The 17007-nt window shown below is 47.6% G+C and overlaps 12 non-coding genes across 12 annotated transcripts; all 12 read right to left on the reverse strand.

The window, feature by feature from the left end:
• Positions 1-382: 382 nt before the first annotated feature.
• Positions 383-573, reverse strand: LOC142733387 (U2 spliceosomal RNA). Its single transcript, XR_012880035.1, has one exon. It is a non-coding gene; the product is annotated as a U2 spliceosomal RNA (small nuclear RNA).
• Positions 574-1861: 1288 nt separating this feature from the next.
• Positions 1862-2052, reverse strand: LOC142733434 (U2 spliceosomal RNA). The gene has a single exon (XR_012880077.1). It is a non-coding gene; the product is annotated as a U2 spliceosomal RNA (small nuclear RNA).
• A 1288-nt stretch (positions 2053-3340) lies between these two features.
• On the reverse strand, positions 3341-3531 carry LOC142733446 (U2 spliceosomal RNA). Its single transcript, XR_012880088.1, has one exon. It is a non-coding gene; the product is annotated as a U2 spliceosomal RNA (small nuclear RNA).
• Positions 3532-4812: 1281 nt separating this feature from the next.
• LOC142733458 (U2 spliceosomal RNA) lies at positions 4813-5003 on the reverse strand. Its single transcript, XR_012880099.1, has one exon. It is a non-coding gene; the product is annotated as a U2 spliceosomal RNA (small nuclear RNA).
• Positions 5004-6288: 1285 nt separating this feature from the next.
• Positions 6289-6479, reverse strand: LOC142733470 (U2 spliceosomal RNA). The gene has a single exon (XR_012880111.1). It is a non-coding gene; the product is annotated as a U2 spliceosomal RNA (small nuclear RNA).
• Positions 6480-7763: 1284 nt separating this feature from the next.
• LOC142733393 (U2 spliceosomal RNA) lies at positions 7764-7954 on the reverse strand. The gene has a single exon (XR_012880041.1). It is a non-coding gene; the product is annotated as a U2 spliceosomal RNA (small nuclear RNA).
• Positions 7955-9250: 1296 nt separating this feature from the next.
• On the reverse strand, positions 9251-9441 carry LOC142733405 (U2 spliceosomal RNA). Its single transcript, XR_012880052.1, has one exon. It is a non-coding gene; the product is annotated as a U2 spliceosomal RNA (small nuclear RNA).
• A 1288-nt stretch (positions 9442-10729) lies between these two features.
• Positions 10730-10920, reverse strand: LOC142733418 (U2 spliceosomal RNA). Its single transcript, XR_012880063.1, has one exon. It is a non-coding gene; the product is annotated as a U2 spliceosomal RNA (small nuclear RNA).
• A 1288-nt stretch (positions 10921-12208) lies between these two features.
• Positions 12209-12399, reverse strand: LOC142733420 (U2 spliceosomal RNA). The gene has a single exon (XR_012880064.1). It is a non-coding gene; the product is annotated as a U2 spliceosomal RNA (small nuclear RNA).
• Positions 12400-13706: 1307 nt separating this feature from the next.
• LOC142733421 (U2 spliceosomal RNA) lies at positions 13707-13897 on the reverse strand. The gene has a single exon (XR_012880065.1). It is a non-coding gene; the product is annotated as a U2 spliceosomal RNA (small nuclear RNA).
• Positions 13898-15197: 1300 nt separating this feature from the next.
• Positions 15198-15388, reverse strand: LOC142733426 (U2 spliceosomal RNA). The gene has a single exon (XR_012880070.1). It is a non-coding gene; the product is annotated as a U2 spliceosomal RNA (small nuclear RNA).
• Positions 15389-16684: 1296 nt separating this feature from the next.
• On the reverse strand, positions 16685-16875 carry LOC142733427 (U2 spliceosomal RNA). The gene has a single exon (XR_012880071.1). It is a non-coding gene; the product is annotated as a U2 spliceosomal RNA (small nuclear RNA).
• Between the last annotated feature and the right edge of the window lie 132 nt (positions 16876-17007).

A 17007-nucleotide genomic window follows, 5' to 3' on the forward strand; every position in this document is an offset into this window, starting at 1 on the left:
TACTCCACTCCACTATTTGACTGTTGTGCTGCATCAATCAATCAATCAATCAATCAATCAATCAATCAATCAATCAATCAATCAGTGGCTGGCTCAGGTGCAGCTCTTTAACTTACCTAAAAGGGAGGGCGGAGAGAAGACAAGGAAGGTGAATGAGGTGTTCCAATGTGAAATGCCGGAAACACAGAAACACAGACGACACACAACAAGAGGTGGCAATCTATTCATTAATTGCATTTAATCAATGAGCTCATTATCACTCATGCATTGTCCAACAGGTGTTGAAATAATGGGATTAAAAGGGGAGATCCCTTCAGAAAGACAGAAACAATAGCAAAGACAAAAAACACTTTTGGAATCTGCTTTTAGTCAACACATAAGGAAAGGGTGCACCGGTCCTGGAAATACTGCAATACCAGGTCAATGCGTGGAGTGGACAGAGCAAGCTCTATTTCCATCTCCCTGTTCTAAAAATCCATTTAATATATGGTCCCCAGATAGGGGACGTATCAGATATTAAACTGATAAGAACAGATACTACACTTGATCTTAGCCAAAAGGCCGAGAAGCGATAACCCGAACGGGCCGCGCGTTGCCCGAGCCTGCCCGATACTGCTGTTCAGCCCTTGCAGCGATTCAGCCTACTTCTAGGCAATTCCATGGGGCCCTGCAGGCTCACACACTCACAGCTACACGGGAGGTGAATAAAGGCCGGAGAGGAAGCCAGACAGGATTTGCTTCTTTTGCTTGCACCACAATGCAGTGCTGAAAGAGGAGGAATCTACATAAAAACGCCTTCCTGGCAACGCCCAAATGCCCTGCTGCCATGCAGATAAACACTGGCAGCGGCAGCAAGTGCATGCCCACAGCCACCCCTTGTTCCTTCACACCTTGTATCAGCTGTAATCCAGTCCAGTCCAGTGCTGCCTGCTGAGCAGCACTGACCAACACTGCCTGGGCCCAGGCTTTTATCTCTGAGGCCCCATTATGATGTCAGAAAGCTGGCTCTGGAATCCTGAGGGCTCCACTATGACACGTGCAAAGTTCCGTCTGAACTTTATATAAGACGGTGAGGCTCAGTCAGTCACTCAGTGTTGCCTGAGAGGGCAACACTGCAACAGCCGGCCGCCAGGCTGTCTTTTTTTTGCACAGCTAGTTGCCTCCAGGAGGCCACAAGAGGGAGACAAGGGACTGCAAAATGGAAAATAGGCATCCACCAACTTTACAGACAACTTCTCCTTGCTCCTACAACCTCCATCCTTGCACAGTTTGTTATTCTTCTAGGTAACATAGTAACAAATCCAAATTGCTGCTCTCTTTGTAGGCAAGCAAGGCTTTGTTGCAACTGCAATTCTTACTTCTTCTTGAAATGTAGGGACGACAGTACATTCCATCACATCCATCTAGTGTACACAGGTAGGTCCATTGTGGCGGGCAGGCGAGCGGGCGGGCTGCTTTATTGGCTGTTTGCTGTTCCCCTACTCCACTCCACTATTTGACTGTTGTGCTGCATCAATCAATCAATCAATCAATCAATCAATCAATCAATCAATCAATCAATCAGTGGCTGGCTCAGGTGCAGCTCTTTAACTTACCTAAAAGGGAGGGCGGAGAGAAGACAAGGAAGGTGAATGAGGTGTTCCAATGTGAAATGCCGGAAACACAGAAACACAGACGACACACAACAAGAGGTGGCAATCTATTCATTAATTGCATTTAATCAATGAGCTCATTATCACTCATGCATTGTCCAACAGGTGTTGAAATAATGGGATTAAAAGGGGAGATCCCTTCAGAAAGACAGAAACAATAGCAAAGACAAAAAACACTTTTGGAATCTGCTTTTAGTCAACACATAAGGAAAGGGTGCACCGGTCCTGGAAATACTGCAATACCAGGTCAATGCGTGGAGTGGACAGAGCAAGCTCTATTTCCATCTCCCTGTTCTAAAAATCCATTTAATATATGGTCCCCAGATAGGGGACGTATCAGATATTAAACTGATAAGAACAGATACTACACTTGATCTTAGCCAAAAGGCCGAGAAGCGATAACCCGAACGGGCCGCGCGTTGCCCGAGCCTGCCCGATACTGCTGTTCAGCCCTTGCAGCGATTCAGCCTACTTCTAGGCAATTCCATGGGGCCCTGCAGGCTCACACACTCACAGCTACACGGGAGGTGAATAAAGGCCGGAGAGGAAGCCAGACAGGATTTGCTTCTTTTGCTTGCACCACAATGCAGTGCTGAAAGAGGAGGAATCTACATAAAAACGCCTTCCTGGCAACGCCCAAATGCCCTGCTGCCATGCAGATAAACACTGGCAGCGGCAGCAAGTGCATGCCCACAGCCACCCCTTGTTCCTTCACACCTTGTATCAGCTGTAATCCAGTCCAGTCCAGTGCTGCCTGCTGAGCAGCACTGACCAACACTGCCTGGGCCCAGGCTTTTATCTCTGAGGCCCCATTATGATGTCAGAAAGCTGGCTCTGGAATCCTGAGGGCTCCACTATGACACGTGCAAAGTTCCGTCTGAACTTTATATAAGACGGTGAGGCTCAGTCAGTCACTCAGTGTTGCCTGAGAGGGCAACACTGCAACAGCCGGCCGCCAGGCTGTCTTTTTTTTGCACAGCTAGTTGCCTCCAGGAGGCCACAAGAGGGAGACAAGGGACTGCAAAATGGAAAATAGGCATCCACCAACTTTACAGACAACTTCTCCTTGCTCCTACAACCTCCATCCTTGCACAGTTTGTTATTCTTCTAGGTAACATAGTAACAAATCCAAATTGCTGCTCTCTTTGTAGGCAAGCAAGGCTTTGTTGCAACTGCAATTCTTACTTCTTCTTGAAATGTAGGGACGACAGTACATTCCATCACATCCATCTAGTGTATACAGGTAGGTCCATTGTGGCGGGCAGGCGAGCGGGCGGGCTGCTTTATTGGCTGTTTGCTGTTCCCCTACTCCACTCCACTATTTGACTGTTGTGCTGCATCAATCAATCAATCAATCAATCAATCAATCAATCAATCAATCAATCAATCAGTGGCTGGCTCAGGTGCAGCTCTTTAACTTACCTAAAAGGGAGGGCGGAGAGAAGACAAGGAAGGTGAATGAGGTGTTCCAATGTGAAATGCCGGAAACACAGAAACACAGACGACACACAACAAGAGGTGGCAATCTATTCATTAATTGCATTTAATCAATGAGCTCATTATCACTCATGCATTGTCCAACAGGTGTTGAAATAATGGGATTAAAAGGGGAGATCCCTTCAGAAAGACAGAAACAATAGCAAAGACAAAAAACACTTTTGGAATCTGCTTTTAGTCAACACATAAGGAAAGGGTGCACCGGTCCTGGAAATACTGCAATACCAGGTCAATGCGTGGAGTGGACAGAGCAAGCTCTATTTCCATCTCCCTGTTCTAAAAATCCATTTAATATATGGTCCCCAGATAGGGGACGTATCAGATATTAAACTGATAAGAACAGATACTACACTTGATCTTAGCCAAAAGGCCGAGAAGCGATAACCCGAACGGGCCGCGCGTTGCCCGAGCCTGCCCGATACTGCTGTTCAGCCCTTGCAGCGATTCAGCCTACTTCTAGGCAATTCCATGGGGCCCTGCAGGCTCACACACTCACAGCTACACGGGAGGTGAATAAAGGCCGGAGAGGAAGCCAGACAGGATTTGCTTCTTTTGCTTGCACCACAATGCAGTGCTGAAAGAGGAGGAATCTACATAAAAACGCCTTCCTGGCAACGCCCAAATGCCCTGCTGCCATGCAGATAAACACTGGCAGCGGCAGCAAGTGCATGCCCACAGCCACCCCTTGTTCCTTCACACCTTGTATCAGCTGTAATCCAGTCCAGTCCAGTGCTGCCTGCTGAGCAGCACTGACCAACACTGCCTGGGCCCAGGCTTTTATCTCTGAGGCCCCATTATGATGTCAGAAAGCTGGCTCTGGAATCCTGAGGGCTCCACTATGACACGTGCAAAGTTCCGTCTGAACTTTATATAAGACGGTGAGGCTCAGTCAGTCACTCAGTGTTGCCTGAGAGGGCAACACTGCAACAGCCGGCCGCCAGGCTGTCTTTTTTTTGCACAGCTAGTTGCCTCCAGGAGGCCACAAGAGGGAGACAAGGGACTGCAAAATGGAAAATAGGCATCCACCAACTTTACAGACAACTTCTCCTTGCTCCTACAACCTCCATCCTTGCACAGTTTGTTATTCTTCTAGGTAACATAGTAACAAATCCAAATTGCTGCTCTCTTTGTAGGCAAGCAAGGCTTTGTTGCAACTGCAATTCTTACTTCTTCTTGAAATGTAGGGACGACAGTACATTCCATCACATCCATCTAGTGTACACAGGTAGGTCCATTGTGGCGGGCAGGCGAGCGGGCGGGCTGCTTTATTGGCTGTTTGCTGTTCCCCTACTCCACTCCACTATTTGACTGTTGTGCTGCATCAATCAATCAATCAATCAATCAATCAATCAATCAATCAATCAAGTGGCTGGCTCAGGTGCAGCTCTTTAACTTACCTAAAAGGGAGGGCGGAGAGAAGACAAGGAAGGTGAATGAGGTGTTCCAATGTGAAATGCCGGAAACACAGAAACACAGACGACACACAACAAGAGGTGGCAATCTATTCATTAATTGCATTTAATCAATGAGCTCATTATCACTCATGCATTGTCCAACAGGTGTTGAAATAATGGGATTAAAAGGGGAGATCCCTTCAGAAAGACAGAAACAATAGCAAAGACAAAAAACACTTTTGGAATCTGCTTTTAGTCAACACATAAGGAAAGGGTGCACCGGTCCTGGAAATACTGCAATACCAGGTCAATGCGTGGAGTGGACAGAGCAAGCTCTATTTCCATCTCCCTGTTCTAAAAATCCATTTAATATATGGTCCCCAGATAGGGGACGTATCAGATATTAAACTGATAAGAACAGATACTACACTTGATCTTAGCCAAAAGGCCGAGAAGCGATAACCCGAACGGGCCGCGCGTTGCCCGAGCCTGCCCGATACTGCTGTTCAGCCCTTGCAGCGATTCAGCCTACTTCTAGGCAATTCCATGGGGCCCTGCAGGCTCACACACTCACAGCTACACGGGAGGTGAATAAAGGCCGGAGAGGAAGCCAGACAGGATTTGCTTCTTTTGCTTGCACCACAATGCAGTGCTGAAAGAGGAGGAATCTACATAAAAACGCCTTCCTGGCAACGCCCAAATGCCCTGCTGCCATGCAGATAAACACTGGCAGCGGCAGCAAGTGCATGCCCACAGCCACCCCTTGTTCCTTCACACCTTGTATCAGCTGTAATCCAGTCCAGTCCAGTGCTGCCTGCTGAGCAGCACTGACCAACACTGCCTGGGCCCAGGCTTTTATCTCTGAGGCCCCATTATGATGTCAGAAAGCTGGCTCTGGAATCCTGAGGGCTCCACTATGACACGTGCAAAGTTCCGTCTGAACTTTATATAAGACGGTGAGGCTCAGTCAGTCACTCAGTGTTGCCTGAGAGGGCAACACTGCAACAGCCGGCCGCCAGGCTGTCTTTTTTTTGCACAGCTAGTTGCCTCCAGGAGGCCACAAGAGGGAGACAAGGGACTGCAAAATGGAAAATAGGCATCCACCAACTTTACAGACAACTTCTCCTTGCTCCTACAACCTCCATCCTTGCACAGTTTGTTATTCTTCTAGGTAACATAGTAACAAATCCAAATTGCTGCTCTCTTTGTAGGCAAGCAAGGCTTTGTTGCAACTGCAATTCTTACTTCTTCTTGAAATGTAGGGACGACAGTACATTCCATCACATCCATCTAGTGTACACAGGTAGGTCCATTGTGGCGGGCAGGCGAGCGGGCGGGCTGCTTTATTGGCTGTTTGCTGTTCCCCTACTCCACTCCACTATTTGACTGTTGTGCTGCATCAATCAATCAATCAATCAATCAATCAATCAATCAATCAATCAATCAAGTGGCTGGCTCAGGTGCAGCTCTTTAACTTACCTAAAAGGGAGGGCGGAGAGAAGACAAGGAAGGTGAATGAGGTGTTCCAATGTGAAATGCCGGAAACACAGAAACACAGACGACACACAACAAGAGGTGGCAATCTATTCATTAATTGCATTTAATCAATGAGCTCATTATCACTCATGCATTGTCCAACAGGTGTTGAAATAATGGGATTAAAAGGGGAGATCCCTTCAGAAAGACAGAAACAATAGCAAAGACAAAAAACACTTTTGGAATCTGCTTTTAGTCAACACATAAGGAAAGGGTGCACCGGTCCTGGAAATACTGCAATACCAGGTCAATGCGTGGAGTGGACAGAGCAAGCTCTATTTCCATCTCCCTGTTCTAAAAATCCATTTAATATATGGTCCCCAGATAGGGGACGTATCAGATATTAAACTGATAAGAACAGATACTACACTTGATCTTAGCCAAAAGGCCGAGAAGCGATAACCCGAACGGGCCGCGCGTTGCCCGAGCCTGCCCGATACTGCTGTTCAGCCCTTGCAGCGATTCAGCCTACTTCTAGGCAATTCCATGGGGCCCTGCAGGCTCACACACTCACAGCTACACGGGAGGTGAATAAAGGCCGGAGAGGAAGCCAGACAGGATTTGCTTCTTTTGCTTGCACCACAATGCAGTGCTGAAAGAGGAGGAATCTACATAAAAACGCCTTCCTGGCAACGCCCAAATGCCCTGCTGCCATGCAGATAAACACTGGCAGCGGCAGCAAGTGCATGCCCACAGCCACCCCTTGTTCCTTCACACCTTGTATCAGCTGTAATCCAGTCCAGTCCAGTGCTGCCTGCTGAGCAGCACTGACCAACACTGCCTGGGCCCAGGCTTTTATCTCTGAGGCCCCATTATGATGTCAGAAAGCTGGCTCTGGAATCCTGAGGGCTCCACTATGACACGTGCAAAGTTCCGTCTGAACTTTATATAAGACGGTGAGGCTCAGTCAGTCACTCAGTGTTGCCTGAGAGGGCAACACTGCAACAGCCGGCCGCCAGGCTGTCTTTTTTTTGCACAGCTAGTTGCCTCCAGGAGGCCACAAGAGGGAGACAAGGGACTGCAAAATGGAAAATAGGCATCCACCAACTTTACAGACAACTTCTCCTTGCTCCTACAACCTCCATCCTTGCACAGTTTGTTATTCTTCTAGGTAACATAGTAACAAATCCAAATTGCTGCTCTCTTTGTAGGCAAGCAAGGCTTTGTTGCAACTGCAATTCTTACTTCTTCTTGAAATGTAGGGACGACAGTACATTCCATCACATCCATCTAGTGTACACAGGTAGGTCCATTGTGGCGGGCAGGCGAGCGGGCGGGCTGCTTTATTGGCTGTTTGCTGTTCCCCTACTCCACTCCACTATTTGACTGTTGTGCTGCATCAATCAATCAATCAATCAATCAATCAATCAATCAATCAATCAATCAGTGGCTGGCTCAGGTGCAGCTCTTTAACTTACCTAAAAGGGAGGGCGGAGAGAAGACAAGGAAGGTGAATGAGGTGTTCCAATGTGAAATGCCGGAAACACAGAAACACAGACGACACACAACAAGAGGTGGCAATCTATTCATTAATTGCATTTAATCAATGAGCTCATTATCACTCATGCATTGTCCAACAGGTGTTGAAATAATGGGATTAAAAGGGGAGATCCCTTCAGAAAGACAGAAACAATAGCAAAGACAAAAAACACTTTTGGAATCTGCTTTTAGTCAACACATAAGGAAAGGGTGCACCGGTCCTGGAAATACTGCAATACCAGGTCAATGCGTGGAGTGGACAGAGCAAGCTCTATTTCCATCTCCCTGTTCTAAAAATCCATTTAATATATGGTCCCCAGATAGGGGACGTATCAGATATTAAACTGATAAGAACAGATACTACACTTGATCTTAGCCAAAAGGCCGAGAAGCGATAACCCGAACGGGCCGCGCGTTGCCCGAGCCTGCCCGATACTGCTGTTCAGCCCTTGCAGCGATTCAGCCTACTTCTAGGCAATTCCATGGGGCCCTGCAGGCTCACACACTCACAGCTACACGGGAGGTGAATAAAGGCCGGAGAGGAAGCCAGACAGGATTTGCTTCTTTTGCTTGCACCACAATGCAGTGCTGAAAGAGGAGGAATCTACATAAAAACGCCTTCCTGGCAACGCCCAAATGCCCTGCTGCCATGCAGATAAACACTGGCAGCGGCAGCAAGTGCATGCCCACAGCCACCCCTTGTTCCTTCACACCTTGTATCAGCTGTAATCCAGTCCAGTCCAGTGCTGCCTGCTGAGCAGCACTGACCAACACTGCCTGGGCCCAGGCTTTTATCTCTGAGGCCCCATTATGATGTCAGAAAGCTGGCTCTGGAATCCTGAGGGCTCCACTATGACACGTGCAAAGTTCCGTCTGAACTTTATATAAGACGGTGAGGCTCAGTCAGTCACTCAGTGTTGCCTGAGAGGGCAACACTGCAACAGCCGGCCGCCAGGCTGTCTTTTTTTTGCACAGCTAGTTGCCTCCAGGAGGCCACAAGAGGGAGACAAGGGACTGCAAAATGGAAAATAGGCATCCACCAACTTTACAGACAACTTCTCCTTGCTCCTACAACCTCCATCCTTGCACAGTTTGTTATTCTTCTAGGTAACATAGTAACAAATCCAAATTGCTGCTCTCTTTGTAGGCAAGCAAGGCTTTGTTGCAACTGCAATTCTTACTTCTTCTTGAAATGTAGGGACGACAGTACATTCCATCACATCCATCTAGTGTACACAGGTAGGTCCATTGTGGCGGGCAGGCGAGCGGGCGAGCTGCTTTATTGGCTGTTTGCTGTTCCCCTACTCCACTCCACTATTTGACTGTTGTGCTGCATCAATCAATCAATCAATCAATCAATCAATCAATCAATCAATCAATCAATCAATCAATCAGTGGCTGGCTCAGGTGCAGCTCTTTAACTTACCTAAAAGGGAGGGCGGAGAGAAGACAAGGAAGGTGAATGAGGTGTTCCAATGTGAAATGCCGGAAACACAGAAACACAGACGACACACAACAAGAGGTGGCAATCTATTCATTAATTGCATTTAATCAATGAGCTCATTATCACTCATGCATTGTCCAACAGGTGTTGAAATAATGGGATTAAAAGGGGAGATCCCTTCAGAAAGACAGAAACAATAGCAAAGACAAAAAACACTTTTGGAATCTGCTTTTAGTCAACACATAAGGAAAGGGTGCACCGGTCCTGGAAATACTGCAATACCAGGTCAATGCGTGGAGTGGACAGAGCAAGCTCTATTTCCATCTCCCTGTTCTAAAAATCCATTTAATATATGGTCCCCAGATAGGGGACGTATCAGATATTAAACTGATAAGAACAGATACTACACTTGATCTTAGCCAAAAGGCCGAGAAGCGATAACCCGAACGGGCCGCGCGTTGCCCGAGCCTGCCCGATACTGCTGTTCAGCCCTTGCAGCGATTCAGCCTACTTCTAGGCAATTCCATGGGGCCCTGCAGGCTCACACACTCACAGCTACACGGGAGGTGAATAAAGGCCGGAGAGGAAGCCAGACAGGATTTGCTTCTTTTGCTTGCACCACAATGCAGTGCTGAAAGAGGAGGAATCTACATAAAAACGCCTTCCTGGCAACGCCCAAATGCCCTGCTGCCATGCAGATAAACACTGGCAGCGGCAGCAAGTGCATGCCCACAGCCACCCCTTGTTCCTTCACACCTTGTATCAGCTGTAATCCAGTCCAGTCCAGTGCTGCCTGCTGAGCAGCACTGACCAACACTGCCTGGGCCCAGGCTTTTATCTCTGAGGCCCCATTATGATGTCAGAAAGCTGGCTCTGGAATCCTGAGGGCTCCACTATGACACGTGCAAAGTTCCGTCTGAACTTTATATAAGACGGTGAGGCTCAGTCAGTCACTCAGTGTTGCCTGAGAGGGCAACACTGCAACAGCCGGCCGCCAGGCTGTCTTTTTTTTGCACAGCTAGTTGCCTCCAGGAGGCCACAAGAGGGAGACAAGGGACTGCAAAATGGAAAATAGGCATCCACCAACTTTACAGACAACTTCTCCTTGCTCCTACAACCTCCATCCTTGCACAGTTTGTTATTCTTCTAGGTAACATAGTAACAAATCCAAATTGCTGCTCTCTTTGTAGGCAAGCAAGGCTTTGTTGCAACTGCAATTCTTACTTCTTCTTGAAATGTAGGGACGACAGTACATTCCATCACATCCATCTAGTGTACACAGGTAGGTCCATTGTGGCGGGCAGGCGAGCGGGCGGGCTGCTTTATTGGCTGTTTGCTGTTCCCCTACTCCACTCCACTATTTGACTGTTGTGCTGCATCAATCAATCAATCAATCAATCAATCAATCAATCAATCAATCAATCAATCAGTGGCTGGCTCAGGTGCAGCTCTTTAACTTACCTAAAAGGGAGGGCGGAGAGAAGACAAGGAAGGTGAATGAGGTGTTCCAATGTGAAATGCCGGAAACACAGAAACACAGACGACACACAACAAGAGGTGGCAATCTATTCATTAATTGCATTTAATCAATGAGCTCATTATCACTCATGCATTGTCCAACAGGTGTTGAAATAATGGGATTAAAAGGGGAGATCCCTTCAGAAAGACAGAAACAATAGCAAAGACAAAAAACACTTTTGGAATCTGCTTTTAGTCAACACATAAGGAAAGGGTGCACCGGTCCTGGAAATACTGCAATACCAGGTCAATGCGTGGAGTGGACAGAGCAAGCTCTATTTCCATCTCCCTGTTCTAAAAATCCATTTAATATATGGTCCCCAGATAGGGGACGTATCAGATATTAAACTGATAAGAACAGATACTACACTTGATCTTAGCCAAAAGGCCGAGAAGCGATAACCCGAACGGGCCGCGCGTTGCCCGAGCCTGCCCGATACTGCTGTTCAGCCCTTGCAGCGATTCAGCCTACTTCTAGGCAATTCCATGGGGCCCTGCAGGCTCACACACTCACAGCTACACGGGAGGTGAATAAAGGCCGGAGAGGAAGCCAGACAGGATTTGCTTCTTTTGCTTGCACCACAATGCAGTGCTGAAAGAGGAGGAATCTACATAAAAACGCCTTCCTGGCAACGCCCAAATGCCCTGCTGCCATGCAGATAAACACTGGCAGCGGCAGCAAGTGCATGCCCACAGCCACCCCTTGTTCCTTCACACCTTGTATCAGCTGTAATCCAGTCCAGTCCAGTGCTGCCTGCTGAGCAGCACTGACCAACACTGCCTGGGCCCAGGCTTTTATCTCTGAGGCCCCATTATGATGTCAGAAAGCTGGCTCTGGAATCCTGAGGGCTCCACTATGACACGTGCAAAGTTCCGTCTGAACTTTATATAAGACGGTGAGGCTCAGTCAGTCACTCAGTGTTGCCTGAGAGGGCAACACTGCAACAGCCGGCCGCCAGGCTGTCTTTTTTTTGCACAGCTAGTTGCCTCCAGGAGGCCACAAGAGGGAGACAAGGGACTGCAAAATGGAAAATAGGCATCCACCAACTTTACAGACAACTTCTCCTTGCTCCTACAACCTCCATCCTTGCACAGTTTGTTATTCTTCTAGGTAACATAGTAACAAATCCAAATTGCTGCTCTCTTTGTAGGCAAGCAAGGCTTTGTTGCAACTGCAATTCTTACTTCTTCTTGAAATGTAGGGACGACAGTACATTCCATCACATCCATCTAGTGTACACAGGTAGGTCCATTGTGGCGGGCAGGCGAGCGGGCGGGCTGCTTTATTGGCTGTTTGCTGTTCCCCTACTCCACTCCACTATTTGACTGTTGTGCTGCATCAATCAATCAATCAATCAATCAATCAATCAATCAATCAATCAATCAATCAGTGGCTGGCTCAGGTGCAGCTCTTTAACTTACCTAAAAGGGAGGGCGGAGAGAAGACAAGGAAGGTGAATGAGGTGTTCCAATGTGAAATGCCGGAAACACAGAAACACAGACGACACACAACAAGAGGTGGCAATCTATTCATTAATTGCATTTAATCAATGAGCTCATTATCACTCATGCATTGTCCAACAGGTGTTGAAATAATGGGATTAAAAGGGGAGATCCCTTCAGAAAGACAGAAACAATAGCAAAGACAAAAAACACTTTTGGAATCTGCTTTTAGTCAACACATAAGGAAAGGGTGCACCGGTCCTGGAAATACTGCAGTACCAGGTCAATGCGTGGAGTGGACAGAGCAAGCTCTATTTCCATCTCCCTGTTCTAAAAATCCATTTAATATATGGTCCCCAGATAGGGGACGTATCAGATATTAAACTGATAAGAACAGATACTACACTTGATCTTAGCCAAAAGGCCGAGAAGCGATAACCCGAACGGGCCGCGCGTTGCCCGAGCCTGCCCGATACTGCTGTTCAGCCCTTGCAGCGATTCAGCCTACTTCTAGGCAATTCCATGGGGCCCTGCAGGCTCACACACTCACAGCTACACGGGAGGTGAATAAAGGCCGGAGAGGAAGCCAGACAGGATTTGCTTCTTTTGCTTGCACCACAATGCAGTGCTGAAAGAGGAGGAATCTACATAAAAACGCCTTCCTGGCAACGCCCAAATGCCCTGCTGCCATGCAGATAAACACTGGCAGCGGCAGCAAGTGCATGCCCACAGCCACCCCTTGTTCCTTCACACCTTGTATCAGCTGTAATCCAGTCCAGTCCAGTGCTGCCTGCTGAGCAGCACTGACCAACACTGCCTGGGCCCAGGCTTTTATCTCTGAGGCCCCATTATGATGTCAGAAAGCTGGCTCTGGAATCCTGAGGGCTCCACTATGACACGTGCAAAGTTCCGTCTGAACTTTATACTTTATATAAGACGGTGAGGCTCAGTCAGTCACTCAGTGTTGCCTGAGAGGGCAACACTGCAACAGCCGGCCGCCAGGCTGTCTTTTTTTTGCACAGCTAGTTGCCTCCAGGAGGCCACAAGAGGGAGACAAGGGACTGCAAAATGGAAAATAGGCATCCACCAACTTTACAGACAACTTCTCCTTGCTCCTACAACCTCCATCCTTGCACAGTTTGTTATTCTTCTAGGTAACATAGTAACAAATCCAAATTGCTGCTCTCTTTGTAGGCAAGCAAGGCTTTGTTGCAACTGCAATTCTTACTTCTTCTTGAAATGTAGGGACGACAGTACATTCCATCACATCCATCTAGTGTACACAGGTAGGTCCATTGTGGCGGGCAGGCGAGCGGGCGGGCTGCTTTATTGGCTGTTTGCTGTTCCCCTACTCCACTCCACTATTTGACTGTTGTGCTGCATCAATCAATCAATCAATCAATCAATCAATCAATCAATCAATCAATCAATCAATCAATCAATCAGTGGCTGGCTCAGGTGCAGCTCTTTAACTTACCTAAAAGGGAGGGCGGAGAGAAGACAAGGAAGGTGAATGAGGTGTTCCAATGTGAAATGCCGGAAACACAGAAACACAGACGACACACAACAAGAGGTGGCAATCTATTCATTAATTGCATTTAATCAATGAGCTCATTATCACTCATGCATTGTCCAACAGGTGTTGAAATAATGGGATTAAAAGGGGAGATCCCTTCAGAAAGACAGAAACAATAGCAAAGACAAAAAACACTTTTGGAATCTGCTTTTAGTCAACACATAAGGAAAGGGTGCACCGGTCCTGGAAATACTGCAGTACCAGGTCAATGCGTGGAGTGGACAGAGCAAGCTCTATTTCCATCTCCCTGTTCTAAAAATCCATTTAATATATGGTCCCCAGATAGGGGACGTATCAGATATTAAACTGATAAGAACAGATACTACACTTGATCTTAGCCAAAAGGCCGAGAAGCGATAACCCGAACGGGCCGCGCGTTGCCCGAGCCTGCCCGATACTGCTGTTCAGCCCTTGCAGCGATTCAGCCTACTTCTAGGCAATTCCATGGGGCCCTGCAGGCTCACACACTCACAGCTACACGGGAGGTGAATAAAGGCCGGAGAGGAAGCCAGACAGGATTTGCTTCTTTTGCTTGCACCACAATGCAGTGCTGAAAGAGGAGGAATCTACATAAAAACGCCTTCCTGGCAACGCCCAAATGCCCTGCTGCCATGCAGATAAACACTGGCAGCGGCAGCAAGTGCATGCCCACAGCCACCCCTTGTTCCTTCACACCTTGTATCAGCTGTAATCCAGTCCAGTCCAGTGCTGCCTGCTGAGCAGCACTGACCAACACTGCCTGGGCCCAGGCTTTTATCTCTGAGGCCCCATTATGATGTCAGAAAGCTGGCTCTGGAATCCTGAGGGCTCCACTATGACACGTGCAAAGTTCCGTCTGAACTTTATATAAGACGGTGAGGCTCAGTCAGTCACTCAGTGTTGCCTGAGAGGGCAACACTGCAACAGCCGGCCGCCAGGCTGTCTTTTTTTTGCACAGCTAGTTGCCTCCAGGAGGCCACAAGAGGGAGACAAGGGACTGCAAAATGGAAAATAGGCATCCACCAACTTTACAGACAACTTCTCCTTGCTCCTACAACCTCCATCCTTGCACAGTTTGTTATTCTTCTAGGTAACATAGTAACAAATCCAAATTGCTGCTCTCTTTGTAGGCAAGCAAGGCTTTGTTGCAACTGCAATTCTTACTTCTTCTTGAAATGTAGGGACGACAGTACATTCCATCACATCCATCTAGTGTACACAGGTAGGTCCATTGTGGCGGGCAGGCGAGCGGGCGGGCTGCTTTATTGGCTGTTTGCTGTTCCCCTACTCCACTCCACTATTTGACTGTTGTGCTGCATCAATCAATCAATCAATCAATCAATCAATCAATCAATCAATCAATCAATCAATCAATCAATCAGTGGCTGGCTCAGGTGCAGCTCTTTAACTTACCTAAAAGGGAGGGCGGAGAGAAGACAAGGAAGGTGAATGAGGTGTTCCAATGTGAAATGCCGGAAACACAGAAACACAGACGACACACAACAAGAGGTGGCAATCTATTCATTAATTGCATTTAATCAATGAGCTCATTATCACTCATGCATTGTCCAACAGGTGTTGAAATAATGGGATTAAAAGGGGAGATCCCTTCAGAAAGACAGAAACAATAGCAAAGACAAAAAACACTTTTGGAATCTGCTTTTAGTCAACACATAAGGAAAGGGTGCACCGGTCCTGGAAATACTGCAATACCAGGTCAATGCGTGGAGTGGACAGAGCAAGCTCTATTTCCATCTCCCTGTTCTAAAAATCCATTTAATATATGGTCCCCAGATAGGGGACGTATCAGATATTAAACTGATAAGAACAGATACTACACTTGATCTTAGCCAAAAGGCCGAGAAGCGATAACCCGAACGGGCCGCGCGTTGCCCGAGCCTGCCCGATACTGCTGTTCAGCCCTTGCAGCGATTCAGCCTACTTCTAGGCAATTCCATGGGGCCCTGCAGGCTCACACACTCACAGCTACACGGGAGGTGAATAAAGGCCGGAGAGGAAGCCAGACAGGATTTGCTTCTTTTGCTTGCACCACAATGCAGTGCTGAAAGAGGAGGAATCTACATAAAAACGCCTTCCTGGCAACGCCCAAATGCCCTGCTGCCATGCAGATAAACACTGGCAGCGGCAGCAAGTGCATGCCCACAGCCACCCCTTGTTCCTTCACACCTTGTATCAGCTGTAATCCAGTCCAGTCCAGTGCTGCCTGCTGAGCAGCACTGACCAACACTGCCTGGGCCCAGGCTTTTATCTCTGAGGCCCCATTATGATGTCAGAAAGCTGGCTCTGGAATCCTGAGGGCTCCACTATGACACGTGCAAAGTTCCGTCTGAACTTTATATAAGACGGTGAGGCTCAGTCAGTCACTCAGTGTTGCCTGAGAGGGCAACACTGCAACAGCCGGCCGCCAGGCTGTCTTTTTTTTGCACAGCTAGTTGCCTCCAGGAGGCCACAAGAGGGAGACAAGGGACTGCAAAATGGAAAATAGGCATCCACCAACTTTACAGACAACTTCTCCTTGCTCCTACAACCTCCATCCTTGCACAGTTTGTTATTCTTCTAGGTAACATAGTAACAAATCCAAATTGCTGCTCTCTTTGTAGGCAAGCAAGGCTTTGTTGCAACTGCAATTCTTACTTCTTCTTGAAATGTAGGGACGACAGTACATTCCATCACATCCATCTAGTGTACACAGGTAGGTCCATTGTGGCGGGCAGGCGAGCGGGCGGGCTGCTTTATTGGCTGTTTGCTGTTCCCCTACTCCACTCCACTATTTGACTGTTGTGCTGCATCAATCAATCAATCAATCAATCAATCAATCAATCAATCAATCAATCAATCAATCAATCAGTGGCTGGCTCAGGTGCAGCTCTTTAACTTACCTAAAAGGGAGGGCGGAGAGAAGACAAGGAAGGTGAATGAGGTGTTCCAATGTGAAATGCCGGAAACACAGAAACACAGACGACACACAACAAGAGGTGGCAATCTATTCATTAATTGCATTTAATCAATGAGCTCATTATCACTCATGCATTGTCCAACAGGTGTTGAAATAATGGGATTAAAAGGGGAGATCCCTTCAGAAAGACAGAAACAATAGCAAAGACAAAAAACACTTTTGGAATCTGCTTTTAGTCAACACATAAGGAAAGGGTGCACCGGTCCTGGAAATACTGCAATACCAGGTCAATGCGTGGAGTGGACAGAGCAAGCTCTATTTCCATCTCCCTGTTCTAAAAATCCATTTAATATATGGTCCCCAGATAGGGGACGTATCAGATATTAAACTGATAAGAACAGATACTACACTTGATCTTAGCCAAAAGGCCGAGAAGCGATAACCCGAACGGGCCGCGCGTTGCCCGAGCCTGCCCGATACTGCTGTTCAGCCCTTGCAGCGATTCAGCCTACTTCTAGGCAATTCCATGGGGCCCTGCAGGCTCACACACTCACAGCTACACGGGAGGTGAA

Source organism: Rhinoderma darwinii, unplaced genomic scaffold (assembly GCF_050947455.1).
Source record: "Rhinoderma darwinii isolate aRhiDar2 unplaced genomic scaffold, aRhiDar2.hap1 Scaffold_954, whole genome shotgun sequence".
Classification (NCBI taxonomy): Eukaryota; Metazoa; Chordata; class Amphibia; order Anura; family Rhinodermatidae; genus Rhinoderma; species Rhinoderma darwinii.